Raw genomic sequence first — 16,930 nt, 5'->3', positions numbered from 1 at the left:
TATTAACTTTGCCACTATTACCAAAGGCATAAACCAATCAAGCAAAACTATTTCAGTGGACTTTTAAAAGTGTAAATTGAACAAAAGGAAAAATGACTAATGTTATAAAATACCTTCCTTATGATTACAAGAAATTTGTGCTTTTCTTCCAAGGAGTTTGAAAATCTTTCACGCATAGTTTATCATATCAAATGATTGTGTCTTTAGCACTGGGTTATTATTTTAAGTACACAGTTTTAAGCACACACACACACACACACACACACTCATACAGACACATGACTGGCATACATTTCCTAATGTTTAAAATGTTAGTTTTATATTTTTTATAGTATATGTATAATTTTCTTAATATGCAGCATGTGCCACATCTATACAGATTCTTATTTAGCATGTGTAATATTGTTGTGCAATAGATTAGTAAAAAGAATATACTCCAGATTACACACTCTCAATTAATTAGCCAAAGATATAGAAATTTAGCATCCATGTGGTGACTCCACAGAGCAGGAGATGATACAGCATACCTCGTCACAACCTTTTTAGACCCAACCGCCAGATTCCCTAGCAAAGCTTGTGTAATTCTCTATGATGTCATCACACAAGTCAGGGTCTTGCCTTGGTGAAGAAGTTTTAATTTTGCAGGGAGTTATTGATTTCTACCCCTTCCCTCATAATTCACAATATTATTCAATGGTTTACATAGACAATTTCTTCAACCTCTTTCTGTTAAAGAGAATATTTACAGACCCTGGACTCTCCATTTGTTGGCTTTACCTGGATTCAGCATGGCTGCTTTCCTATGAATGGGCAGGAAACCAGAGCATGTGCCCAGTTTTTCTTTCAGTGATTTGTGACTCTCCATCTTAATTTCTGGCTTCCAAGAAAGAGCTCTTCTATGCAACATTCTAGAGCTCTAGATGAAACTGAACAACATTGGAGCAAACACTGCTTAAAACAAACAACAACACAAGGCTGAGTGGTTTCTTTCCTTCATGATAGTTGCAAGCCCCTCAAGCTCCTCTCTTAATTCAATTAGCTTCTTAACCCATATTCAGTGGTATGAAAAGAAGTAACGGTGCTGCTGTCGCATGTTTGCCAGGTCACAATTTTCATTTTTATTTATCTGGTTTTAGTTCATTATTTTATGTTGTTTCTGTTGTTGCTATTGTTTTAGTTATGTTTTCTAAGCCCCTGAACACTGTTGTGGATTCTACACATTTTAATTTCCATGGCCAGAGAATCCAGTGATGCCACAGAATCTGTTCCACAAAAGATAATTTTTTTATGAGTATCATTGTGTGTGTGAATTTTCAGGGGAAATAATAGAGGTATATCAATTTTTTTCTTGGTTATCTCTCATTTTGTCTTAATAGATACAAGTATTTTCAAACAGTGAAATAAAGACCCCCTTAGAATGGTATGTCTCATTAAATTTCTAAATTGTAGAAAACATTACTGTGATATAAGGGTAAGGTAATTGTGTACTCCTTACATAGACACTCAGCAATCTACTTAATCACTCTAAGTTTTAGTTCCCGTTTCTATGAAATAGAAAGTAGTAGCTATTATTAAGTTATCCGTTTTTCTAGTTCAAATATCAGGTCTCAATTCAATGCAAAACATACAAATAAATAATTTTTAAATAGATAAATAGATGTGTACACTATATTTATAAATTGAGCCCAGTTTGAGCAGGGCAATGCACTTAAGGGAATTCAATTAAAGTTCAAATAGTTTGATGAATTTAAAAGATAGATATAATTATGAATAGTGTTTAGGTAAATATTTCAACAACTGAATCATCTGGTAGTGTTTCAAGAGAAGACTAGCACTGAAATGTTGCCTAGAATTATTCACATAATTCTCCATGTCAATAATAAACAGCCTTTGGTTAAAACAGAGCGTTCAGGAGACAATCAATGGTGTTCGGAATTTCCCCACATCACAAATATAGGAGTTTAAATAGCAAGACTATAAGAAAAATTTAATAGACACATTTACCTTTATTCTGGTAATAGACATCACATCTTCAAGATGTTATATATGTAAAAGTTCAATCCATTTTCAATGAGAAGTAGCAAATAGTAATTTGACTAAACCTCGCACAGATGCTTGGAAGAACTTTCTGGCTGAGATGATGAAGAGACGTGAGACTTGGGTTCCAAGTAAGACTGTAGATTCTCATTCCTTAAAGATAAAAATAAGATGTCTATCTTCTTGGTATCACTTTACTGCCAACCTACGATTAAGGCAGGGAGATGAATGAAGTAGGCATTAAAGTTTCATTCTAGGCCTGTAACCCAATGAATTTCTTGAATTTACCATTTTTATCTTGTAACAGATTCAGCAATGAGGCAAAATTACTAGGCAACCCAATTTCTTAGGGTTGAAGCAATGTCACAGATAATTAAATAGAAACTGGGGTTTTGTCCTGGTTTCAATAAATTGGCCAGCTGGACCACAAGCAACATCTCCCCATGCAGTTACAGAGATCTAGCAGTGTGTTAATAAAAGCCTCAGGGAGGTCCTACGAACTATTGGCCATTTTCTACATGAGATGTAACTCTGGGCAATTTCAAAATGTCTATCTAGTACTCCTCTTCCAAAAGAAATAAGAGTATAAGAGTACTCTTATGTATGTATGTATATGTGTATGTGTGTTAAGTGGCCTAAAAAGAATTGAAAATTAATGAAACATGGAAAAATGGCTACCTTCTCTCCCCATTCCCCCATATACAGCTTTGCTAATTCAACAACTCACCAGCTGTTAATACTTAATACTCAAAGGAAAAACACATTTGCAATTTAATTAAAGCACAAGCTGGTAGGTTCTATTTAGAAATTCTATGGTAAAGGAAGTTTTTTCTCCCCACACCATTTTTCTAAACCAACCTTTCTAATACCTGACATTTCTCACATTTGACTTGCTAATGCTGTTAACATTGAAATCAGTCTAATGGAAATAATGAGAAATTTAAAAATAATAAGAATAAAAATTGATGTACAATTAAATTCACTTAGATATTTAAGCATAATATAAATAATATCATTCAACATTTTTGAATAATTCAATTAGGTGAAAATTGACTATGGAGAAAAACAAGATGAGGGGATAAAAGTAGATACTTTCTTTTACATTTTGCTCATGAGCTAAGAAAAGATTATACTTCTGTTCACTTAATAATCAAAATCAACAATACTAATGAGTTTTAATAGAATTGCCACAAAAAGTTAAATATCGTTACATTTTCCAAATTTATGGAAACAATAATAAAAAAAATTATGTTCTAATAGGGCTATTTCTTGCTCAGCTTGTTAAAGAGAAAAAAAACCCCTGTAATTACAAGATCCTCTCTGTAGGGAACCAATTCTTGACTATAAATTTCAATGGAAATTTTCCCACTTATCAGAACAATTTGAAAATTACACACAATCCATTTTTAGGTTTTTTATTTTTCAAATTCAGACGTCACAACACTTATATGTTTTAATAAATGTTAAATTGACATCTACTAACTTACAAACTAAAGTTTAAAATATTTCCATTACCCAAATTTTCTTTTAGTTTGATTCTCCTTTTCTTATCTGTTATAAATATTACCCACAAAAACAACCAAGTATAGATTCTGACAAAGAGCCTTACATAAACAGCCCCTAGGATATTTGTGGCATTTTTGTCTATAACTCTTTTTAAAAACCTAAGAAATTTCTAAATCACAGCATACTTTTGTAACATAATGTGAAATCTTAAGAAAAGCGACAATATTTTGGTGATATGTAGTCCAAGACAATCAACAAATTATTACTAATTTATCAATAAAGAGGCATGTATATACACACATGGAAGAAGACAGAAGCCACAAATAGAGAGATCAGTAAGACTCATTAATGCAATGTTAATAATGGCCATGTATTGTGGTAGGATTATATTTCAATTCTATTTTCTTTTATATATTTTTCAGTTTTTAAAATTTTCTATAGTAAGCATGTATTACTTTTATTGTCATAAACATAAACATTACTTTTAAAGACTTGTTTCATGATTAAATAGAAGAGGTTATATGCTTAAATAGTAAAGACATTAATATGTCTGAGGAAAGAGAAAAAATGAAATAGTCTTATGACAATTTAATCTCTGTACATTCAACAGATACCATTGAAAACAAAATTTTTTCATAGCTATAATATACTCTATAAAAATAAAATTTCTACCACTAATTCTTTCTGCTTTCTATGCCTGGTAGATTTAGAAACTAAATGTCATATGTAAATTTAGCCTTTATTTAACTTTTAATTTAACAGCATCCATAGCAATTTTTTACTTGATAGTTTAAATAATTTCACTTAGACTTTTTCAGTAATTTGCTTATTTTCATTTATTCTTAGCTCCATCCCTCCTGAGAGAGGTCTAAACAAGTGCATTACAATGTGATTTGAATATCAGAAGCATCTATAAAGTGTAGACACAACCCAGAAGAAGGAGAAATTAAATTGTTTGTAAAAACTGTGAAGTCATCCAAATTTCTTCACAGGTGGTATGTGAGGTTAGAAGAATACATAGTTTTCCAGGACCAGATGTCAGAAAAACTGACATATTTAGTGCTATCTTTGATTTCTTCTCCTCTTTCACACATCAGTCTCCCCCATCAACAAGCCATCATATTTTGCTTTTTCTGCTTTCCAAATATGTTCTCCTTTTATTAACTATTGCCAGGGCTTCCAGTCAGTCTTTCTCTACCTTTGGCCTAAATAACAGTGACTGACTCCTAGCTATTTTCCTTGATATTAGTCTCTCTGCCCAATATTGCATCTCACTCCTATCCCACAAGAGTTAATTTCTAAACAAGCATTTATTCATTTCACACACTACTTAAAAAGGTAGCACTACGCTCTATTACTCATGCAATAAGCTCCAAAATATTTATATGACCCCTAAAACCTATTCAAACATGAACTCAAACAAATTTCCAACTTCTCTCTAGGAACAAACTCTGCCCCACCAACACATTTCCATCTATGATACACTCTATGCGTCTCTCAGTTTCTATCTCTGTATTTCCACTGCTTTTCTGCCCCTGCTCATGCTTAACCTCTGCCGATATGGCCCAATAGTTCCTCCGTCTCTTCTAAGTTCCAGTATACCAGTTTTTACTGATTGACATTTTCTTCACTATGATATGAACTTCATATCATAGTGAGATGATGATGAGAATTACATTGTCTTTCTTTGTATCCTCAACATCTAATATATAAAAGAAGGAATGAAAGAATATTTTGAAATCTAAAGCTCCCAAGTAGTTCCTTTACTCTATATCATATCTAAGATCAAAACTATCATATTCATTTTTTATTTTGTAATACATGTCTGACAATGAATTATTTTTGTGTGACTCCGCATTTCAGGCGCACACAACTTTAAAAAAACACTGATTTTTCCCTGTAATATATTCTATTTCTTACCCAAAATGATCTAACCTCCCATTAGATGAATTTCTGAATATCCTTGAATAAATTCCATTTTTGAATAGAATAAAATTAGAATGGAGTTCACTTGGGTTTTTTTTAATTGACAATTTTTAAGACAGGCAGAGATGCAATTTTAAATACTTCTGCTGCACATAATATATATCTAATAGTTCCTTGTTTCTTAAAGCTAGCATCTCCACCCCTCTCTAATAGACAATAAAACAAAAGAAAAAAATACAAAGTACTTGAGTTTTATAAGAGAGAAAAAAATGCTTCTGTGAATTTCGAGAGTGCTTTAGAGGTGCCTACTTTTATCTGGGGAATATTTTTACAAGATAGAAGAGTTAAACACAATGATTTAGAGATGCTTGGTTTTAGTGTTTAAAAAAAATCGAACTTACACATTTTCTGAAAATGACTTTTTTACCAACCAGAACTCATTTCATTTCCTACTTACAATTTGTCAATAAGATAAAAGCTTATTTATTTCTCCCCTTTAGAACAACTATTTTTACGGTGGATAACTGAAAGAAAAATCAGAATCCTTGAAATTCAAATTTCCTATGAGGGAAGACTTTTCTAAAGAATAACATCTGTTTGAGTTTTCTTTTTTGCAAATTAAACATGAAAATGATAATTATTAAAAATTGGTATGGAAATTTCCGATGCATATTTTCATGATTTTTATTTCCACAGTATCACAAAAAAAAAGTGTGTCCAACTTGCTGTGAAGTTACTTGGATTGACTGCATAAGAGGATTTAAAAGTAAATCTAAGAGAAATTGGGCAGTAGTGTCAACAAAAATCAAGCAGTGTGATGTAAGAAAAACCTGGGTTCTATTTTTGCAGTCAGTGGAATGTTTTTATTCTTAATAAGAAAGCACTGTTCTTCAGATTGACAAAATAATTGATTTTTCTTTGTCATAAAAATACTATAAAATTAAAAGTAGAAACATTGATATTTAAGTGATATGTTTCTCATGCCAGCATCTTGAACTCAAAAAAGATAAAGAAAAAAATGTATTCCCTACCTTTCCTATTCCAGTTAATATCACCACAAATTTTGTTCATATTGGTTTTTCCCTCTGGCTCAAAGTTTGCCAGGAGGAATTCCCTGTGTCTCTAAACCCGTCTTCTTTTTCTCTATTATTTTGTGACATTCTGGCGATTAAATAGATGGAATATTTCCAATGTGCACATGCCTCTCCACATTTGTTTGCAGCTTGGCACCCACACTGATCCCCAGGGAGCCTGCAAATGAAGGGGAAGTGCATCTTCCTCAGCTACTCTGCCCCAGGGGGATAACTCCAGGTTCCAGTGCCAAAACAGATGGGAAGAAAACTGTACTAAATGTTCTTACAGTATGTTAAACAAAGCAGTAATAGTAGCAGAAACAACAATGAAACCAAACATCTACTGAACACTTAAAGTAGCAAATGGACTAAGCTTTAGATCTCAAAAAAGCCCAACCTGTTGTCTCAGAAACTTCAGTGGTATTACAGTGGTTATTGTGCCTATTCTTGATTACAGTCCACTTTCTCTCAGAGGCAGGCACTTGTCCTAAGGGAACAAGGCTTGACACTTGAGTGTCCTAATATAAGTCTGAGGGAACAGCATGTTAAAATGCTGGAAACCAGACAGTGAAGAGAGAGGATGGATGTTCAAAGAATGGAAAGTACCTGTACTTCAGTAGGGCTGAAGCTTAGTATGAGAAAGGAAAAGAATGACAGAAGAAAGTGAATAAATCGGGAATCAAATCATGAAGAATCTTGTAAGTCTTTTCAGACGTTATGCTCAGGAACAATTAACATCTTAAGTGCAAAATACAGGCTCATATTAAGTTATAGAGAGGGCATTTTAGTTGCAGTGTTAAAAATGACGTGGATAAAAGCAAGATTGATGGAGAAAGATCAATTAACAGATTGTTGCAGTTACCTAGATAACAGTTAATAATGGCTTGATCTAAGGCAGAGTTTCTCAACCTCAGCACTATTGATATCCTGGACTGGATAACTCTTTGCTGTGGGGGGCTGTCCCATGCATTGAAGGATGTTTGGCAGAATCCATGGCTACTACTCACTAGATGCCAGTATCATCCCCACCCTAAGTTTTGACAACCAAAAATGTCTCCAGTCTTTGTTAAATATCCCCTGGGGGCAAACACCTCCCTTCACCCCATTGCATCTCCCACCTTCTTCTTCCCTTTAAGAACATTGATCTAAGATAGTGGTAAAGGGGATACACTAAAGAGGGGGACTGGAGTTAAAGGATACTATGAACCTCAACCATAAAATGGTGATCTATTGGTTACAGAGTTTGAGGGAGGGGGTAAGATATTTGAATCAGAATGAAAGGGTGTATTTTACTCTCTACTAGGAATAATATAGGCTTTTACATAGGGAGGTGATGATATCAGATTTACATGCTTGAAAAATAAATGGTGGAGATATACAGACTCGTGTATATATATAGACACATATACACGCATAGAGTATTTCAATGTGAAATGAAGAGCATCTCAGCTAAAGACATGACAGTGGAAATAGAAGGAAACCAAATGGTAAAGGTTTTGATGACCTTCTGGGGGAATGAGCTAGATTTTTATCAAGGGTCACTCCAACTATTCTGGAAAACATAAAAGAAGCAGCAGATTTGGAGAATTAGGAGTCAGAAAACATATTAATTTTAGCTACCCATCACTAACAATGTTTGGAAATATAATTAGTTTCTTTTTTGGAAGGTCTATACAATTTTAGGCACATAATATGGAAAATCAAGGACAAAATATACTTTAATATTTTTTATAGAGAAAATGTGCTCCATTTTTGATATTATGGTACAATGCATTTATTTGCCCAGTTAGGTTAAATGAAAATAATCAACAAAAAAATGTGTGGACAGCTGGAGAGGAAAAAGTTTGCAGTTAGAGCAGAGTGAAAGCATATGATTATTCTTGAGAGCGTATTGGGAGAGCCTGTCCTCATGCTCTCACACAGGATGTTTCTGCTATAATAAAATACTCTTCTATCAAGTCCTTATTAGGCACTTGAGCTTCACGTTTCCTCCTTCTAATGGTAAATGCAGGATATTGTTTGTCAAAAACCTACAATTTTTGCATGCCAATTCACTATTTTCCCTGTAAGCATATAAAAGAAAATTAAAGCTTTTTTAAAAACTATTTATTATCATTAGGCTAACAAGAACCAAAACAGCATATTTTATGCAGCATAAGAAAATTTGAAGTTTTTACATTTTCTATAAGAGAAAGTAATTTTGGCAAGGATTATTTAACCTGTAAATGATACTTTCACATTCAGTCTGAAATCTTCAAACAATCGTTTGAATAAAATAAGGAATACTTGAAATATAGGTTTCATTATTTAAACTGTTGGAAATTAAATTTTAGCTTAAATTTTAGCAAGATTAGAGAATCTAGTGTTATTTCAGTCTACTGTCACACTTCTAACAGAATATTTTTTGTATACATATTTCACCTATTTATGTTTAAGGAATAAACAGGTGTTCAGTATAAAATAGTCAGAAAAGTATCCAGTATTAATTATGGTTACCATTTGGTATATAGGCTTTCATATCTATACTGATACATAAATATTTTCAAAACTGTGATCAACACGTTTTGATAACTTCATTACCTCCTTATATTTATTGGCCAATTTCCAGTAAAGAGACTGTCATAAATTTGAATCAGTAAATTTTATTCCACTTAAAGGATATATCAAAATTTAACCCATCTCTTTAAGAATGACATATAGAAGTTGTGGCCAATATTTGAATAAAATAGACAACATCAATATCACTGCCATGATATATAAATTGTGGTTTATTTGTTCAAATCTTTATTATATATTTCTGGAAGGAGATTCCCAGGTTAAAAGGCGTTCTTACTTTGGAAATTTCTTTTTAAGTTGCAAAATTATATTGAGTCGCTCTTGTATTAGTTGTGCATGATTTTGCCCATATTCCTACATCTTTTACAACACAAGCATGTTTCAATTGTTTAAATTGTGGAAACAATATAGACACAGTCCTGAATCCATTAGGAAAAGTATGTACATTATGTCCTACAGCCAGAAAGCAAAATGAAACAAAACACTTTGCACTGAGAGATAAACCATAAATAATTGGGTCTCTTTGTTTAGTTCTAGGCTCCAATCTCAATAAAGCCCACGGCATTTTCTATAATTTCCTAGTTCCCTAATGAAAAAATTCTATCCTTGACTTTTGCACAGCTTTCATCTAAGGATAAGACCTTATCTTTGTGGATAAAATGATAACAACATAAGAAAATTGTTTTTTCACCATAAACAGGCTAACCGTAAACTCAGTAAATTTGATAATTCTGCTGTGCTTAAAAAAAATCAATAACTGTTTTTGGTTTTGTGTTTTAAATTTGATAACCAGTTCTTTGAAAGCCTGGACTTTTTTCCAGTTCTTTGAAAGCAAACTTCTTTTTTAATTGTTTTGGTCTCTGTATCTTTCTTTCAGAGATGTTTACCCAACCCATAGGTTATAAAATGATTTTTAAATTTTAAAGCAGCTTACATATTTAATTACTAGGTATGTCAACATCCTTTTATAGATTAATGCTCCATTTGTAGTTCTTCTTTTGTAAGTGTCTTATACATATCTCTGACTTTATTTCTATTGTGTGCCTTTTTAATTGATTACTTTGGTTTCTTTTACATTTAATATGTTGCTATTCATCACGTATGACACTAATTTTCTTTGCAGTTTTGTTTTTTGCCAAGTCATTTAACATTATTTTTGTAGTCAAATCCATCATTGCATTTCCTTGCAACATTTCGTTCTTTAGAAAGCCATCTTAAACATAAAATTTAAAAGTATTCATTTATATTCTAATACAGTTATGATGTTATTTTTAACACTTAAATCACTAACTCATTGGCCTTCAGCCTAAGGAAAACTGGGTTCAAATACCAGATTTGTCCATTGTTAGTTCAAAGTTTGGACAACTTCAGTGATCTTTGAGTCTCACTTTCTCACTTCTAAAAGGAGGTTGATAGTATTTAGCTCATTAGGTGCTTGTAGCGATTGAATTAGATGCATATAAATGGTTCAACAGACTTCCTGCTGATAGTAAATAATAAATAATGATGAGGACGACATGGATTCATACTTAAAAAGAATATATGTAGGTATACATAATATATATATAGACCAAAACATCTATAATTTACCAAAGATTTATTTAGATATAGAAATTTAATTATTTGGATACTCAAGAGATAGCTACTGTCAAAATATATATGCATGTGGGCTTGAAATTAATTTCATCAAGATGTTTTTAGTTCCATTTGGAAGAGAATGTCGAATTAAGCAGTGCTCACGAATACTGGATACATAGAGAAACTTCCTGTGCATGGAAGCTACTTTGGACTTTGGTGTTTTAAGTCTTTGTTCTACTCTTTTTAATGGAATGATTCAATAAATAATGAAAGGTTAACAGTGATGGCAGATCAACAAGCAAAGATAAACACAAAAATGATGCAAGACAGAGTGTTCCTGTTCAATATCCTTCAAGTAGTTTCAGATTTAGATTACTTCTAGGCATCCAGGCATCTGAGCTATCACCAGGAATATCTAAATTGCTTTCTCACAGGTTCTACAAAGCACTCTCTTTACTTTATCTACACATTTTAGATGGCACCTCATTGAATTTCTCCTAGCCAATTTACTTTCTGCAAAGCTCACATTTCTCTTACAGTAGAGAAATTTCTTCAGCTCTACTCTTTTAACTTTAGCCTAATAGCACTGGGGGCTTTCCTTAAGTTTCACTGTCAGCAGAACAGCACAAATTTAACATTTATGCGACCCATTTTTACTAAATAGCAGAAGGAGGAAGTGTAATGCTAAGGGCAATATGGGTATTAATTTTGTCTACGGTTTATACAACTACCTGGATGCATCCCCAAAGAAAACTACTATATTGATCAAACCTAAAAATTAGCTTTAATTTACATAAAACCCTAGCATGAGTTACCTGTATGCTGTAGAAAGATAGAAGGCTTCAGCAAAAATAAACCATAAGAATTTAGAATTCAGACTCATCTGGCACACAAGACATCAAAAGTATGAAAGTAATATGAAACAAAAATTCCAATCTTATAATAAAATTATTTTAATTAGAAAAAATTTAATTTTGTTTTAAAATTTGCTATTATATAACACATTTTATATAAGTATATAATATGAAGGTTTTTTAATAGAAAAATAGAAATAAAATAAATTTGCCAATAATACCATCACTCAAAGGTAAAAAAGTATGAATAATATTCACTGAATCTTCTTCCAGACTTTCTACACACACACACACACACACACACACACACACACACACACACACTACCATTCCACACATTCAGTTTTGTTGTCTCCTCTTTTCATTTAACATTAAATTATCAAGATGTTTTCTTGTCATTTTTTAAATTCAACAAATACTTATTAAGCAAATACCACTTGCTACAACAGTATGCTACTTATGTTGTAAACAAAAAATTATACAACAGTAATTGCTATTCCCTTGTGGAATTTATATTCCTATTGAGAAGACAGACCATGAACAATGAGCAACTGGACAAAGAACTAAAATATATATTTGTATTTATACGTATGGACATAATTATAAATAATTAAGAAAATTATGAATAAAAGATAAGGAATATATAACTGAGAAACAGAAGTTCTGATTAAAGTTCAGTATAAATATATCTGAAAAAAATGAAAATAATTCTTCAAGTTTCTATTATATAAATTTCCAAAGTTATATATTTTTCAAAAGATTATCCAACATTTTTTACTTATGAGAATAACATATACTAAAATGCTTTTAATTTCATAATAATATAAAATGGTAAACTTATACAAAATGATATTAAGTACACAATAAATGTCATAGAAATATATATGATCTTTTTTATATTTAAAGAGGTTTTATAAAATTTTACACAATTTAACACTATAATGAATCAGTAAGTAAATTAACATGTGGTTAAAGGAAATAAAGCAACAAAAAGTACTAAGTATTAAAGAGAAAACCCCAGGCCCCAAATGGCCTCACTTGTATCACTTGTGCCCATGATACCAAACCTACACTTAATACCTGACTTAATTGCAGTTTCCACTTTCCTCAGAAATGTAATCTTAATCATCCCATCTGGACTTTTCTGGTCAGTACCAATGAAGTAATCTGTCACTCAGGTCCTCTCCATTGCCCCAAGGAAGAAACTGCAATCTGCATGATAAAACCCATGCCATTCCCTTCCCTTCAAAAAACATCTCCTGGCCTAAAAATAAGCCTATCTTTTCTTTTGCTCACAGCACTTTGGCCCCACCCCCGTGCCAATGAAAACTTTTCATTTTGTACAGCCCCGTGGAGCACCCTTCCATTTGCTAGATGGGATGCTGCTGGATTCATGAATGGTTGAATAAAGCCCATCCAAATAGATTTTCAAATTTACTTGGTTGAATTTTGTTTTTTACATAATATTAGGATATTTAAAATTTAAATATAAGTATTCTGGAATCAAGCCTAATGCTAAACAAATCCCACATAGCAAAACACTGTAGGGGAGGAAAAATAATTTTTCTCTACCCTTTTAGGTCCTTGGCTGAGACCTGCCTTGCAATAAGGACAGATTTACTAGAAGAAGAACAGGCAGAAGTTTGATAACCTATATACCCTCTGTATACATGGGGGATACCCAGGAAAACAGTAACTCCAGAAACCAAGCAGTACCCTGCAGGGCCTTCTCAGGTACAAAAGCCCCTTTGTGTTCCCCATTTCTTTTTTGTAGGGAAAAAAAAATCTTTAGTCTTCTAGGCCTTCTCTAAGTTCCAAAGAGCAGGCAAAACAGTTAACAATTAGAGACATGAGGGAATGCAGAAACAAAGGAAAAGCTGTCAATTAAGAAAAGTAAAGATAGCTTAAACAGCAGTTCCCTGATAAAAGAGTCTTAGTTCCTCCTCAAAGGATATACATACCAATCTGATGCATATCTTTGAACTGTTCTGCAGAGATTAGGATCCACCCAGGTGGAGGATAGTGACTACAGGCTGACCACAAGCAGTAGACCCCAGTCTGGTTGGAACCAGAAGGTTGATGATTTAGATTCAGAAACATCACGCTGTTACCTCACCACTCACCAATCAGAAGAAAGTCCACAAACTGATGACACACCCTGCAACCCTCACCCTAATGTTGCCTTTAAAAACCCTTTCCTGAAAGCTATTGGCAGTTTGAGTCTTTTGCACATGAGCTGCTCATTCTCCTTGCTTGGCTTCCTGCAATAAACACTGTACTTTCCTTCACCACAGTTCATGGTCAGTAGATTAGCTTTGCTGCATGGTGGGCGAGTGGACCCAAGTTTGGTTTGGCAAGAGTTCTGAAATAGTCCAAGCTTTCACTTTAAATAATATATCCAGATAAAGACAGAAGAAGATGTTGAGGTGTGTGTGTGGTCATGGGGGTGGTGGTGGTGGTGGGCAGTTATGAAAGGACTTCAGTCAAACCACAGTAAACTAGGGTACGGTTGTTATGTGGATTTAAGTCTCAGCCTTCTCCACTGATAAGAGTCTCTACCCTCTCTGCCTAGTATAGCAAGGGAGACACCTTTATAAATAGAGATTTTCTTTTTAAATGTAAATGTCTCTTACAAAAGGGTAACTTCTACTGGGTTTTTAGAATTTCTCCTGAGTCTGCTGTTTCTTAAAAATAATTAGACTGAAATGATCCTTATACCAAAGAGACATATTTTGTGGTAGTAATTCTGCTCCTCTTCAACATATGCTTCATATTTGACCAGAAAAACAAAATTAAACTTCTTGATATGGAAAACCATTAAGAAGAACTCTAGCTGTGTAGAAATGAATACAAAAGTATATAAATGATAGAGAATTTAAGGCAAAAGTGAAAAATGAGACAAAAAAATACAGTAGTTATTTTCCATGGAATGAGATGACTTTATATACATTAAAAAAAGTCTTATAAAGGTAGAAATATACTAATATTTTTAAAAAATTCATAGGATTGTCAAAAATTCATTTTCAAGAATGATATACTGCATATTTGACAAATAAATTAATATCAGTCACCAGAATTATAGTAAAACTATGAACAGTCAACATGGGCACAATCACAGACTTTAGTAAGGATAAAATGATGCAGAGTGTGCTCTTGTGCAGGTCTTCAGTACCTCCCCATTAAAGATGATAACAAACCCTAATTAGTGTGTTTAAAGAGACATTTTTGTCTAGATTTTCTCCTGGGAATACTGCTCTGTGTTTGTTGAGTGCATTTTTACTTCCAACACTTATCACCAATCTTGGACTGCTTAAAGACTTGTCTTTAGTATCAGAGTGCCATAAGTTTATTTCTGTGAATGGCATTGTTTTCCATGATTATGCTCTTCAAATTGCCACCTGTTTACTGGATAATGAAAATGGCCAATTGGGGCTTCCCTGGTGGTGCAGTGGTTGAGAATCCGCCTGCCAATGCAGGGGACACGGGTTCGAGCCCTGGTCCAGGAAGATCCCACATGCCACGGAGCAACTAAGCCTGTGTGCCACAACTACTGAGCCTGCGCTCTAGAGCCCGCGAGCCACAACTACTGACTCCAAGTGCCACAGCTACTGAAGCCCACGTGCCTAGAGCCCATGCTTGGCAGCAAGAGAAGCCCGCACACCACAACGAAGACCCAACACAGCCTAAAATAAAAATAAATAAATTTATTTAAAAAAAAAAAAGAAAATGGCCAATTGACGATGCAGTCCTTCATTTTTCATATTCTGAGTATTCGGTGCCTTGTTTTTTCTGGTGGATGCTTTCTGTTGGTGAGAGTAGCACATTCTGCTGTTGTTTACAATAAGAAAAGACAGTGTTTTCTTGATGGGAAGACAATTCTCTACTTAGAGAATAAACTGAGATGAATGTACCATTATATTATCCGTACAGTGTATTACTTTATATGCATTAAAAAATGGGAATTACAGTTTCTCACTATATGTAGGTAATATGAACATAGTAAGTTCTCAATGAATGCTTTATTATTATTATTATTATCATCATCATCATCACCATTATTTTGCAGTAATGTCCTAGGAAAATGTTGGGTGATGTATTCTATTCAGGGAATAAATCCTTCCACAGCAGATTTTGTACATTTCTGTTTTTAAAAAGTGATGTAGGTTGTTCAGGGACCACACTCTTGTCATCATGGTACATGTAAATCCCTTCTTGAGTTTCTTTTTCCATTTCTGCTATCACCCCTACAAAGGCAGGTACTCTAAAATATTTAATGTATGTTCTTAACTTATATGTATCTTTGCAATATAAGCAGTAACATTTTGCATGTTTGTATGTTTACAAATAATATTAAGGGTTTGCATTATTTTTTCCTATTTTTCTCATTTGAGCTATCTGTTGCTGCAAATTATTGTTACATTCCCTCTATCACATGAATTCCCCATATTTCATTTAACCATTCACCTGCTAATGGATACCTAGTGATCTCCAGAAACTTTGAAAATATCTTCCTAATCAGTGCTGCTCTTCTCTTATCAGAAATCTTTATTTGGATAAAATTTAGCTTACCAATTCTAATCTTATAAGATCTGTTCTTTTGGTAATAAGTTTTTCTCTTCCTCTAGGATACAAATATTTTTCTTCTCCATTATTTTTATTCATTTTTTTGAATCCTCTTTTATATATGGTGCAAAATCTAGGCCTGGGCTTATTGTTTTTCTCCATAGAAATTTAGTTTTCCCAGCTCTATCTGCTAAACTATCTGGCATTTCTCCCTATGTAGCACCATGATTATCATATATCAGGTACTAATATAGACATGGAATTGCTTCTCAACATTTTTTTTTTTTTGCATTGATCTGAGGCCTATCCTTTCAAGAAATGGACTGGTTTTATTTCTATAATCTCTTAATATAACACTACATTAAGGTAATCCTCTTTCTGTTATCTTCTTTTCCAAAGTCTAATAGATCTTTCTTAACTTTTATTATACTATATAAATATGAGAATGACTATAGAAGTCCTAAAAAAAAAAATCAAGCTGATATTTTTTACTGGAGGGTTGTTAATTTGAGGATATAATTGCAAAAATAATTACCATTACAAAGATGTGTCCCAGTAAGAAATATTGTATAATGATCAAGTTAATTCAAATATTTCATGTCCCTTAATATGATTAAAAATCTTTTAACCATAAAGATATTTTCCATGATTTTCAGGGTGATTATTTTATACTTGTAATTTGCCTTAATAGTGAGAAATAATTCAATTTCTATTTCAGAAGTGTTGATATAAGGAAGTTTAACTTTAAATATTGCATGTGCAAGAACTTATTAAGACTTGCTGATCTTGGTTGCAAGATTTTTGTTGCCTCATTCTATTGTAGCTTATTAAAGGAAT

The sequence above is a fragment of the Orcinus orca genome, chromosome 4 (genome assembly GCF_937001465.1).
Source record: "Orcinus orca chromosome 4, mOrcOrc1.1, whole genome shotgun sequence".
Classification (NCBI taxonomy): domain Eukaryota; kingdom Metazoa; phylum Chordata; class Mammalia; order Artiodactyla; family Delphinidae; genus Orcinus; species Orcinus orca.
Note: the sequence above shows the minus strand (reverse complement) of the source record.